The sequence below is a fragment of the Bactrocera latifrons genome, unplaced genomic scaffold (assembly GCF_001853355.1).
Source record: "Bactrocera latifrons isolate USDA-ARS-PBARC rearing strain unplaced genomic scaffold, ASM185335v1 scaffold_186, whole genome shotgun sequence".
Classification (NCBI taxonomy): Eukaryota; Metazoa; Arthropoda; class Insecta; order Diptera; family Tephritidae; genus Bactrocera; species Bactrocera latifrons.
The window spans coordinates 31,690-44,896 of NW_017535363.1; the positions used below are offsets into that span (position 1 = coordinate 31,690).

General features: G+C 32.5%; 1 protein-coding gene across 2 annotated transcripts in view; it reads left to right on the plus strand.

Moving 5' to 3' along the window:
• Positions 1 to 13,207, plus strand: part of LOC108967389 (protein goliath) — a 109,959-nt gene that overhangs the window by 1,845 nt on the left and 94,907 nt on the right. For both annotated transcript variants that reach the window (XM_018930762.1, XM_018930763.1), the window contains exon 2: positions 1,340 to 1,629. The gene's annotated coding sequence lies outside the window, so the exon portion shown is untranslated. The remainder of the gene's footprint in view (positions 1 to 1,339; positions 1,630 to 13,207) is intronic.

Here is a 13,207-nt window from a genome sequence, read left to right on the forward strand (position 1 = left end):
AATTATTATATAACTAATTAAAAAACAGAAGTTTAAATGTGATAAAAAATCTAAACAAAGAGTAATTTTTTTCTATACTGCGAAAAATAAAAAGAGAGTTAAAACCAAATTTAAAAATGCTAAGTTATAAAAAATTTAGAAAGTATAACTTATCTTATATTTTTATGTGAAATTAATTAAAAATAAGAAAAAGCATTTTTCACATACATTTTTTGTGACATAAAAGAATATAAAAAGATCTTTTTTTGGCCGTTTCCTCGTTCTGTTTATATGGCAGCTATATGCTAAAGTGTTCCGATTTGAACACTTTGTGCGGATATTATATAGTTTACTTAGACAGTAATCCATGTAAAATTTCGTGAAGATATCTTGTCAAATAAAAAAGTTTCCCATAGAAAGACTTGATTCCAATAAATCAGTTTGTGTGGCAGGTACATGCTATGTTCGTCCGATTCGAACAATTTCTTCAGAGATTCCGCTATCATCTTAGGCAATAACTCATGCCAAATTTCTTGAAAATATCTTGTCAAATGAAAAAGTTTTCCATACAAGTATTTGGTTCTGAATGTTCAATTTGTATAACAGCTACATATATGCCATAATGGTCCGATATCGGTCATTCCAACAAATGAGCAGTTTATTGATGAAAAAATAATGTGTGAAAATTTTCAGCTCGATATCTCAAAAGCTGGGAGACTATTTCGCATATATATTGACAGATGGACGGATGGACCGACGGCCATGGCTTAATCTACTCAACTCGTCATGCTGATTATTTATGTATATACATACATGCACGTATATTTTATAGGGTCTCAGAAGTTTCTTTTTTGGTATTAAAAACTTCATGGCAGATTTAGTATACCATATACAGAACAAACAAATTCTATGTGCTAACAAATTTTTTTCTATTGTCTGCTAATAAAAATTTTTTTCTAACGCCAAAACCGAATTTAGTTCGCTGAGCAAAAAAAATTGTATTATTTTGAGGTAAAAATTTTCGATTTAGTACATTAAAACAGGTCAAATAAATAAGACTAAAATTGGCACACTGTAAATTTTTATTTCATTTAATTTAAACCACTTTTTCTCCTGATGTTTTATACAACAATTACAAAAAAATGGCAATAAATAGCTTGTCACTTGTGCTGTACAAGCATCTAACAGATAATAAATAAACATCGCCATATCACTTGATTACGCAGCTGGTACAAGTGAAACAGCGAAAAATAAATAATAAAATACAACCAACTACAGTACTTGAAACAAGTGCGACAGCAAAAACATAACAAAAATTGCCAAAAAAAGAAAATAATTATTTTTTTATTTTTTTTTGTAGTGCGAAAAAGCAACCAACTGCGTGCGCCAAAACGAGAAACACACACTGTGCCATTTCAAAGCTGTTAACTAAAATTTATTTTGTTGCTTTCGGAAAAATCAATAATAACAAGATACAACCAATTAAATCAATTACAACAATTCAGTGCAAGCTGTGTGGAGTCGAAAGTGCAAGTTAATAAAAAAAAAACGAAAAAAAAGTTCTGAAAAAATACTAAAATAAATAAAAAATACAATCTGTGCTAAGAACAACTGTAAATGGCCTAACACCTCGCGGCTGCTGCATTCAAGGTGAGTTAAGCGCTTACTGAGCGATGCTAAAAATACAAAAACAAAAACAATAAAAAAATTGATACAGGAGTAAATCAAGTGATTTTATAACATTTAGAAGGTGAGAGCAAAGTGAAAGGTGCATAAATATGTTTGTATGCCTGCACTTATGTATATGTATGTGTATATGTATGTATGAATTGAGTTAGAACAGGAAGTTGTGAGCGTGGAATTCCTTGACACCAATGGTATGTATCCACGTAAGTATGCCTTCAACGATTACCGAGCAATAACATTCAATATCATATCAAAAACAACAGCAAATATCACAAGCATAGAAAAGCAACAACAATTCGCCATTTAGCACAATCAAGGCAACGTTTGTGTGTATGCTTATCTTGATATATGTATGTATGTATGTGTGTAATTATGTATGTGTGTTTGTGTGTTTGTGGCGCCACATTGTTGTTGTTGTTTGCTATCAACCATTATCCTCAACATTGCTCAATTTATTTCTCTTCCTTAACGCTGTCCTTTCCTGTAGCCATTTTCTTACACTTGATGGCCTGCCCTTACAAGACTTTCCTCAACAAAAATACTTGTCGCAAGCAACAAATATGCTCTCGACAATAACAAATATAATGTTGCAATAATAGCAGTAGTGTTGCTGCTGTATGCATGTTTGTGTAACTGTATTTGCATATAATGCCCAACTCTGCCCCTGTTTGAACACTCACGTGCCTCTCGCGTGCCAATACATACATCCACACATATGTACATATGTGTATATGTGTGTAGCTGTGCTCTGGCTAGTTGTTCGTTTGCCCCCAAAAATACTTTTGATTACATGATTAGCATGCTCGCTACTCTCTCTCTATTGTTCTGTCCTCTATTTCTATTTTACTCTCAGTTTTGCCAATAAATAGCTTGCTCTACTTAGCGTTTTGTGGTTTGGCGCATGCGTTGCTTTTGCGGCTGTTTATTGGTGAGTTTTTCTTAACAGTGTTGCCAGCTGTTTTGAAAGCATATTCTAAAGATACATGCATTATAAGCATGATTGTTATAAAATTAAATAGTTCATTAGAATTTTTGATTGTTACAAACATGGACTATTAACCAAGAAATTCTGAAATTTTTGAAAGAAATATTTTAAACTCGGCCATTTCCGGTGACCCCTCGTGTTTTAGGTATTGGCCTTAACTTAGAACATGGGCAAAGAAAAGTTGAAATTTTTCGAAATCTTTTTTCCAAATAATTGTAATCGAAAAAAGAAAAAATTCTTCGCCCAAGTCTTTAAGAATTGTATCTCAAAGAAATGTGTAAAACTTCAAAAACACAGTTTCGAAAAAAAAAACTCGTTTAAAAACGGCATACTTAGCCGAGCGCACAAGTTTTCAAGGCTGTATCTCGGAAACTATTACTCGGATAAACTTGAAATGTGTTTTTCGAGAAACCTTCTTCCAGAGACGGTGCGGAAATCTTCTATGATACGGTTGAACCGATTGTCAATGCGAAAGTTTTCAGCGAAGAAGTCTATAGACGGTAGGTTTAGTACCAGTTCAAGAGCCGCCGTTGGAGTTGATCTTAAAGCTCCCGTAATGCACAGCGCAGCGAGCCTCTGAACCCTTTGTATTGGCTTCCGGTAGTTGGATTTCCGTACGTCTGTTTTAAAGAATAGATGCCTTTGCAAAAGTTTTGTCGACCCAGACCGATCCACGGTTGAAGTGCCAGAGAAGAATAAATTGTATAAATGTACATTTTAATTTATTAAATAAAAGGTCTCCCAAGAAAAATTCCAAAATAGAACGCACGGATATAAACTTTAAGCTGGCATTATTCGATTATCAAAACCAAAAAAAAAATTTTTTTTTTTGCCATTTATTATTTTAGTATTCCACATAGCATATTACTTCTTGGCAATTATTACTGGTTGGCAACACTCCGTTTTAGTGTCTGCTCTTTAATCCCATTTTGAATTGTTGAATATTAATATTTACGAAATTTTTAATTGAAATGGCTTTAAAAAAATTTTAAACTAGTTTTTTAATTTTAATTTTTTTTAATAAATATTATTTCTTTCTTTCCAAAAATGTTCAGATTAATTATATTAATTATCATAAATATAAGAACAGCGCCACAGCAAACCTCTCGCAACAATGCGCGGACGCGCTCTTCCGCCAAATACCGAAAAGTGCTCACAGCTTTTCCAACAAACAAATTCGCCTGCAATATGCTTAAGTATTGATAATATTTTGAAAACTCATTGAAGAACAAAGTGCATTGTGACGCTAGTGAAATAAGAAAATATACAAAATGCTGTAATAAATGCATGAAAACACATTAAACGGTGCGGTGGCGGCTGCTGGAACGCCGAAAAGTGGGCTAAAGCAATAAACAAAACGGCTGTGATTATTTATTTACATAGTTATGTGCGTAAGTGGTTGCTGGCTGTGATTAACATATGTATATTACTTATAATATATGTACTCAAAACAGCGCTGCAAATTTGGTGTTGTTGTTGCTAATGTTGTTGGTGCGAAGTGCTTTTAACTGCGGGTTTTGTAGAGAAACACTTCCTTACATAGGAACCTGTCATACGGCTCTTGTTAATACACCAGCTCTGTAGGAATAATGCTGGCACTGAAATTAATAGCTTTTTATAAGTGTGTGAGTGATGCTGTGAGTTAATTTAGTTAAGAAAATATGCTTGTGAGTTTATGTACATAGGTGTTAAAAGCAATTGTTTTATATTTTTAAATTTAAAAAATTATTATCATTCATTTTAAAAAATGCTTTTTATTAATGAAAGTTTATATTTTCTTTAGCAATGTTATTGTGCAGTGATATTTTACTAAAGAAAGCGATTCCACCTTGAATAAGGTATATGATATACTTCTAGATATGAAGTTTGTATGTATTATAGTTGAAAATCAAGTTTTTGTATGGAAAACTTTTTTGTTTGAGAAGATATCTTTACGAAATTTAACACATATTATTCTTCAAGGCAAAGCTACAAACTCTAAAGAAATTGTTTAGAGCGGATCACTATAGCATATAGCTGCCATACAAACTGAACTATTGGAAGCAATTCTTTCTATGTGAAACTTTTATAATTGATGAGATATTTACACGAAATTTAACAAAAATTATTGTTTGAGAAAGTGTTACAACCTCCGAAGAAATAGCTCAGATCAAATCACTATAGCATATAGCTGCCATACAAAGTGGCCAATCAAAATCAAGTTAAAGATCCTTTAAACCCTTTTATGCTATAAGAAATGCCACAGTGAAGGGTATAAAAACCTCCATGCAGTCATTTTAATGCTTTTTCTTGTTTTTATATACATATGTATTTTTGTATAATTATTTATATGATCTTAAACGTGTGAGTGCATTGAACCTTCCGCTCGTTAGAATATCTAGTTGGCATGCGATATTTAATGTTTTCAAGCAGCTACTGTCATTTTTCGTCCAACATTTATAAGCATGCAATCAACTATGAAATATTTACATACATTACACACACAAACGCACACAGCGTAGCAAAAATTATGACAACAAGCAGCGCGTTGGCAACTAACAAAATGAAGCAAAATGTAAATGGCTGGTATTTGCTAAGCATTTATCTTACATAAATATTTAATGCAAAAATGCTTTGCGCCTACAACCGCACACACCTATGACAACCAAATGCACTGCACTGTCGTGCAGCAGCGACATGCGGCCGTCGTCGTGCCACAAATAACTCAGCAGCAACTTTGTTTTTGCAAGGCATTTTATTTGCCAAGACACAGAGATTTGATAGTTTATAGACAATATTTGTATGTATGTATATGTGTGTGATAATAATATATAATTTCTGCTCATCAGCTTATCATTGCTCAGTTTTGCTTAGCTTGAAATTTATTTGTGCTCGTAATGACATTTTCTGCTCGAGCTGCTCGTCAAACGTAAAATCCGGCTTTAATTTGCTTTTAATTACCGTTGCGGCGCGCTATGATTACTTTGTGTTTTACTCGTCGCACCGTTATGAGTGCTTAATTTTCTACAACATTTAGTAATTGTTGCTATTTTTGTTATGCTTGTGCATATGTGGGTGGAAAAGCACCTTGGAGATACAAATTTGTGTCGTTGAAAGGTTCTTGGTTACGCAGCATGAAGAAGGTTCTTGGTGATTTTGAAAACAAAAATATTTTTGCAAATTTATTTAGATTTTGCTAAAAAAATATAATTTTTTAAAAGAATAAATATAACAAATAATTGAATAAATTTACAAAAAATAGAAATAATTATAAAAAATAAAGAAAACAAGTAAGGAAGGGCTAAGCTCGGGTATCACCGAACATTTTATACTCTCGCATGATAAAGTGATAATCGAGATTTCATTAACCGTCATTTACATTACATATTTTTTTATTTTGCTGTAAAATTAATTAGATTAGATCAATTTGTGTACTTTGAGTATTGAATTGTATTTTTATTTATTTTAATTGTATTGAAAAGTTATAGTCCGATCACGACAATTTTTCCACAAGGGATACCTCAGCTCAAATACCGTATTTGTGTAAAGTTTTAYTCCGCTATCATCATTGGTTCCTAATGTATATATTATACAGAGTAGGCATCAGATGGCATTCAAAATAGCGTTATATTGCGAGAAGTCGTGGTTGTGAACCGATTTCACCCATATTTCGTACATGTCATCAGGGTGTTAAGAAAATATTATATACCGAATTTCATTGAAATCGGTTGAGTACTTCCTGAGATATGGTTTTTGGTCCGTAAGTGGGCGACGCCGCGCCCATTTTCAATTTTTAAAAAAAGCCTGGATGCAGCTTCCTTCTGACATTTCTTCCGCAAAATTTAGTGTTTCTGACGTTTTTTGTTAGTCGGTTAACGCACTTTTAGTGATTTTCAACATAACCTTTGTATGGGAGGTGGGCGTGGTTATTATCCGATTCCTTCCATTTTTGAACTGTAGATGGTATTGCCTGAGGGAAACGACTCTATAGAGTTTGGTTGATATAGCTATAGTAGTTTCCGAGATATGTACAAAAAACTTAGTAGCGGGCGGCGCTATGCCCACTTTTCCAAAAAAATTACGTCCAAATATGCCCCTCCCTAATACGATCCTTTGTGCCAAACTTTATAGGTTTTTGATTTTCGCCATTTTGTGGGCGTGGCAGTGGGCCGATTTTGCCCATCTTCGTGCTTAGCCTTCCTAAGGAGCCAAGAAATACCAAGTACCAAGTTTCATCATGATATCTCAATTCTTACTCAAGTTACAGCTTGCACGGACAGACTTACGGATGGGCAGACATCCGGATTTCAACTCTACTCGTCACCCTGATCACTTTGGTATATATAACCCTATAACTGACTTTTTTAGTTTGAGGACTAGGATAATACTCTCCTTAGCAATTTTGTTGCGAGAGTATACAAATGTGTATACAGATGAGGATATATCGTCACCCGAAATACAAAATAACGTAGCATCATTTTTCATAAGTTTACGGACGAAGATAAAACGGTATAAAAGAGTGAGAGTGATTTGAGTTTTGGTTATAAAACGGTTATAAATCACGGATATATTGGTTATAAATTGGTTATATCTGAGAGCGAAAGCTGAAAATTTTATGCTACATAGTATATTTTATTGATGTAGTGAATCGTAAGCAATAAAAAACTCAATCGATTCCCTTGATGATACGTTGTTTTGCATTTTAGATGACGATATGTACCATCTACCATGTAGACACCTCCTCAAATAAAAAGTAATTTGTATCATGCCTTAGCTACTAAATAAATTAGCACACGCAATTTGAAGTTACTTAAAAATTTACTATTTTCCCCAAACTTATCAAAGCTTTGACGGCTTAACGCTAATAAACATACATATACATATGTACTATGTACAAACTATTTATGCAAAATTTAATCTTGCAAAGTCACAAGCACGTCAATTAGTCACATTATGTCATACAAATCATGAAAAATTAATTAGCAAATTAATAATAATCAAATTATATTAACGACACTTTGACACTATTCTAAACATCGTCATGCATACATAATAAACACACACATACATACATACACTGGTAAGTGGTGTGAGTGAAAAAACGTAATTTGCAGTGATGGAAAATATAAAAAAGCAATCTTAGCGTATTTATTGCAAAACAGCAAAAACTAAGCTACTGATAATTGTATATTTTAAGGCAAGCTGTTGATAGTGCGCCACAAAGTCATTGGATGCGCTGCTGGAGTATGAGCTATGATTTTACACACATACCAAGTGATCAAATTTGAACCGGACTGAGAAAATATTTATCAAGTAAAAAAATAATTAAGAAATGATAAGGTTTGGGTTCACATGCTTAGTTTAAATGGATCAGTCCGAGTCAAATTTGATCAGCTGGTAGGTATGCACGTTTTCATGCTTTTCATGTCCTGAACAAATGGCTGGATATGCTTCTAGAATATAAACTGTTATGGTTTAACATACATACCAACTGATCAAATTTGACCCGGACTAAGAAAAAAAATCTATCTACGTACATATTAAGAAATTTTTAACTATATGGCTCAGGTTCACATGCTTAGTTTAAATGAACCAGTCCGGGTCAAATTTGATCAGCTGGTAAGTGTGTAGGTATTTGGATACATACACATATTTATATGTTTTTTTGTAACCTGAACGGGATATGTAATATTAAGTTCGTCACAATGCTTGTAACACTTAAAAGGCATCATCGAATATCTTGTAAAGTACATATGGTATATAAGTGATCAGCTTGAAGAGTCGATTTAGCCTCTGCCTGTCTTTGTGTTCGTTTATATGTACCCAACCGAATTAGTCAGTCAGTTTTTGAGATATTGACTTGAAATTATGCAAACGTGCTTTACTCATCAAGAAACAGCTTATTTCTCCAAATCGCCCATATCGGTTAACTATGGCGTATAGCTGCCATACAAACTGCACGATCGGAATCAAGTACTTCTATGGGAAACTTTTTGATTTCACGAGATATCTTCACGAAATTTGGCAAAATATATTTTATAAAGCAATATTACAATCTTCGCAGAAATTGATTAGATCCGACTACTATAGCCGCTCCCTGCCATACAAACTGAATGATCGGCATAATGTGTTTGTATGAAAAACTTTTTCATTCGACAAGTTATCTTAACGAAATTTGGCACGGGCTATTGCCAGAAGAAATGATGTAATCTCTGAAGAAATTGTTCAGTTCGCACCACTATAGCATATAGCTGCCATACAAACTGAATGATGAAAATCAAAATAAAGCTCTTTTTATACCCTTTTATGTTATAAAATATGTCTTTAGTAGCGTATTAACGTTGTTTTTTTTTTTATTTTTGTAAAATTTATGCTTGAGCTTCTGCTATTGACAGAGCTATTTACATACATTCAAACGCATGTGAAGTAATTGCCAGTTCAACCATACGTTTCAGCGTATGCGATGCGCTCTGCGGCGCTATCAATTGATTAGCCGGGCCAGGCCGGTCAATCACCAACAAGCTAGTCAGCTAGAAAGTCAATAAACTGGTAAGTACCAGCCGAATTGACTATGTGTCGGCTATCGATAGACAAATGTGTGTATGTATAGACATGAGTATTTGTCACTACATGCTTTATAGTTGTGTGTATGTGTGCGCATCTGTGTGGCATATATTCATGCTTTGACAAATAACCAGTCAGTCAGTGCTGATTTTAGCAAGTGATTACTCGCAGAATATCAACACGAATCAAATTTGCAAATACATAACGAAAAAATAAATAAAAAATGTTATTATAACCGGTTAGAGATTGCGGTCTCTTAAAATAGCAAATATATATTTTTATTTAGCTGCGATTGCGGCGTTTAATCAATTTAACTCAATTAATTGAGTGAAAATCTGTGTCGCTTGTAAAAATAGGCATCAAATCACTTGTTAAAGCCTGGAAATAAAATATCAAAATAAAGTGTTTAATTAACAATAAATGGCTATAAATAGCTACACTCAGAGAAGCAAGTGCCTTATTTACATACTTTCACGTGCGACAAGCTTTCGAATAAAATAGTTAATTTATAAGAAAAATTTCCATATTTCACAGAGTGCTTGTTCACTGCAATTTAATTAGATGCGTGTTTTCCAGTCGTTTAAAATTGATATCGAGATATCATACATATACATATATATACATATATATACATATATATATATATATATATATTAGTATATGTAGTATCAACTATAGTTGTATACCCTGAACACAGGATTTTATAATGACCTGGCATGACGACCTGAGTCGATTCTCTGTGTATATATGTACATGTATGCGAACTAGTCCTTTAGCATCGGGATATCGATATAAAATTTTGCCGCTGTCCTTTTTTTCTCAAGAAGCTCGGAATCACTGTTATCGGACCACTACAGTATACAGCTGTCATACAAACACGATCAATATAAGGCATTTGTATGGAATACTTGTTTATTTGGCAAGATATATACACGAAATTCGACACAGGTTATTGTTAAAAGCAATACTACAATCAGTGAAGAAACAGTTTAGATCTGATCACTATAGCATATAGCTGCCATACAAACTGAACGTTCTGAATCAAGTGCTTATATAGCACACTTTTTTATTTGACGAGATATCTTCACGAAAATCAGCGCAGGTTATTGTTAAAAGCGATGCTACAATCTCTGAATAAATGTTTCAGATTTGATTACTATAGCCTATAGTTGCCATACAAATGACCGGTCAAAAATTGAAAAAAAAAAATCTTTTCACTCTCTCTTATGCCATACAAAATGCACCTGCAAAGGGTATATAGTTAACAGCCAGATAAAAAGTTGTGCTGTAACGGAATAGTTGCGAGTATTTTTCTATTTTCTATGCTACTTAATCATATATGTATACTCGCACAAACAGTCATTAACTCATTATCTAATCGCTACTACTCATAAATGTAAATATAGTATTTGCATTTGGATTATTTAAATTCTAAAACTTTGGAATTCGCAGAGTCGTCTCACCCAACTCAACTAATTGCTTAGATGATATAAGAAGTGTATGGGAAGCCCAGTCAGTCAATGCACTGATTTGTTGACTTGTGGATAAGAAATGCTCAGATGTAGCTATTAAGTAATCTCTGTTGAAGAAATGCACAATTTTAGCTGGAAATTTCGTAATTAAAGCGCTATTGATTAATGAAATTTAAAGCTTACATAGGCGCACTTACTTGAGATTACGTGACTTGGAACAGGCAGACAAAGAATAAATGGGCAAGAGATTAATTTTATGTAAGTGAAGGCGTAGATAAATAGAAAAAAAGTTTAAGATATTTAGTATATAAAAATATTATAGATAAACTGTTAAATAAAACTGCGCTAATGTGACGTCAGCAAAGCTGTTCATATTTTCATAATTTTCACTCAATAAATGGAAAAATTCTGTCAATTAATAATAACTCCATATATCGTGAACCGAGATGCAAAACAACTAAAATCACTTTTCATAAATTGACAGGGAAAGGAAAACGGTATAATATAAGTCATTCATATTGAAAAAGAGTCCAGTTTCGGTTATAAAATGGTTATACATTGGTTATAAATTGGTTATGTATTGGTTACAAATTGGTTATAACTGACAGCGGAAGCTAAAAATTGTACCTTACATATACTTATGTTGATGCGAAACGTAAGCAATAACTCAATTTCAATTTTTTTTTGATGATACGTTATTTTACATCTTAGGTGACCATATATCATATTTTTAAAAATTTCTTCCACTTCAAAGTAAAAACTAATTTCAATAAGTATAGACTTAGGTTATCTAGTATTTAGCTTACACAAATGGCCAATATGGCAATCAATGAGTAGGAAAACAATTAATTAGTATTCAGTTAACCATGTGATAAGATAAAAGTCACAAGTATTGTATATTGTAATCAATACAAGTATTTAGTTCATATAACATTATGACAATTTCTAAAACTGTCACTGAAGTGGAACAATTCATAACAAATTTCAAATTGACGCAAGCGAAGATATGCAATTAGTTATAGTAACGGTTATGGTTATTGTTATATTTATATTTATAGTTGTAGTTATAGTTATATTTATAGTTATGGTTAGCATAATTGAAGTATAGTATAAATAAAGGTAGAAAAAAGTGGAAATAAAGTCTAGTTTAAGCATTTTTGCGTTTTTCATTGATCATCTGCTATTTACGAAAACTTCAAAGCTATCTATCACTTGGTTCATTAGCGTTCAAAGTTACTCAATTCCGAGTAATAAAAAAGCAGAGTTCAAAATGGTGTTTGAGTCGAAAAAATAGTAAGAAGCAATGCAAAAGTAATGACCACAAAAAAGTTAGGTCAATTAACCTATTTATGTTTGATGTGATATACTAAACCCATTTAGATTAATTGCTCACCTAATTTCGTGCGTCAAAGAGAAAAATAAAGCAACAAATGAGAAAAAAATAATGCAGTCGCGGAGCGTGACCAACCGTTACGTGCAGGCGGAGCGGCATAACTCACACCTACCTGAATGTATATACAAAAGTATACCCATAAGTTACGCTCCAACATTTTGTAAATAAACAACTAAAAAAGACTGGAAAAAAGTTAAAAATATACAATTATTATGTAAACATATTGAAGAAATGTAAAAAGCGAGAGCAGTGCTAACATTTTAGAAAGCAAATCAAACAATTTTTAAATGAGCGCAAAAAGACGCGCCTCAATGAAGTAAAACGCATTTAAGTGTGAATTTGTCGTAAATGAATTTTCAAGCTGTTTCAGTCGTCGCCGCTGATATTTAAGCCATTTGGACATGTTGTCGGCAATTTAGATGTCGACGCGTTGGAATGGCAGTGTGCTGCCGTGTCTGACGCGACCCTCAGTGGCGGCTGCTGAGTGAGTTGTAACACTGTGACGCATCAATGAATTTCGTAAGCCGATTGGAGTGAGTCATGAAGGAGCTGCAGTTAGGCATTCACAAACTTAGGTACTTGGTTGTTAGGGTGGGACCAATAAGTGAGCATGCGGAATGAGAGGTAAATACAAAAAAATAATAGAAATTTTGTTGCCGACAAATTTGTTGTTTAGAAATTTGTAGCTTTTTTTTTTGATTAAAAAGTTAAATTTCTTAGATTTAACAAGAAAAAAATTATAATGAAAAATTTATCAAAGCAAATTTGTAATAATAAAGAAAATTTAAATTTTCCCATTTTTCGAGATTAAAAATTTAATTCGAAAATAAAAAATTAGGTTTTTAATAACCAACATTGTTTCTTTAGAAATTTGGGCAGATTTTATTAAAAAAAATCTATAATATGTAAAAAAGAAAAAATCAAAAATTTGTTTTTGTTCAAAATCAAAAAAAATCAAACTTATTTTTTGTTTTTTCTAGATTTAAAAATTTTAAAATAAAAATATTATGTTTTCAAAAACTGACAATTTTTTCGAAATTTGGGGCGTTTTCTTTATAAAAAAATTTATAAAACTATCTAAATAAAAACTCAAACGTTTTAATTTTTTCTTCATGTAAAAATTTAATTTGAAAATTCGAAATAAAAACT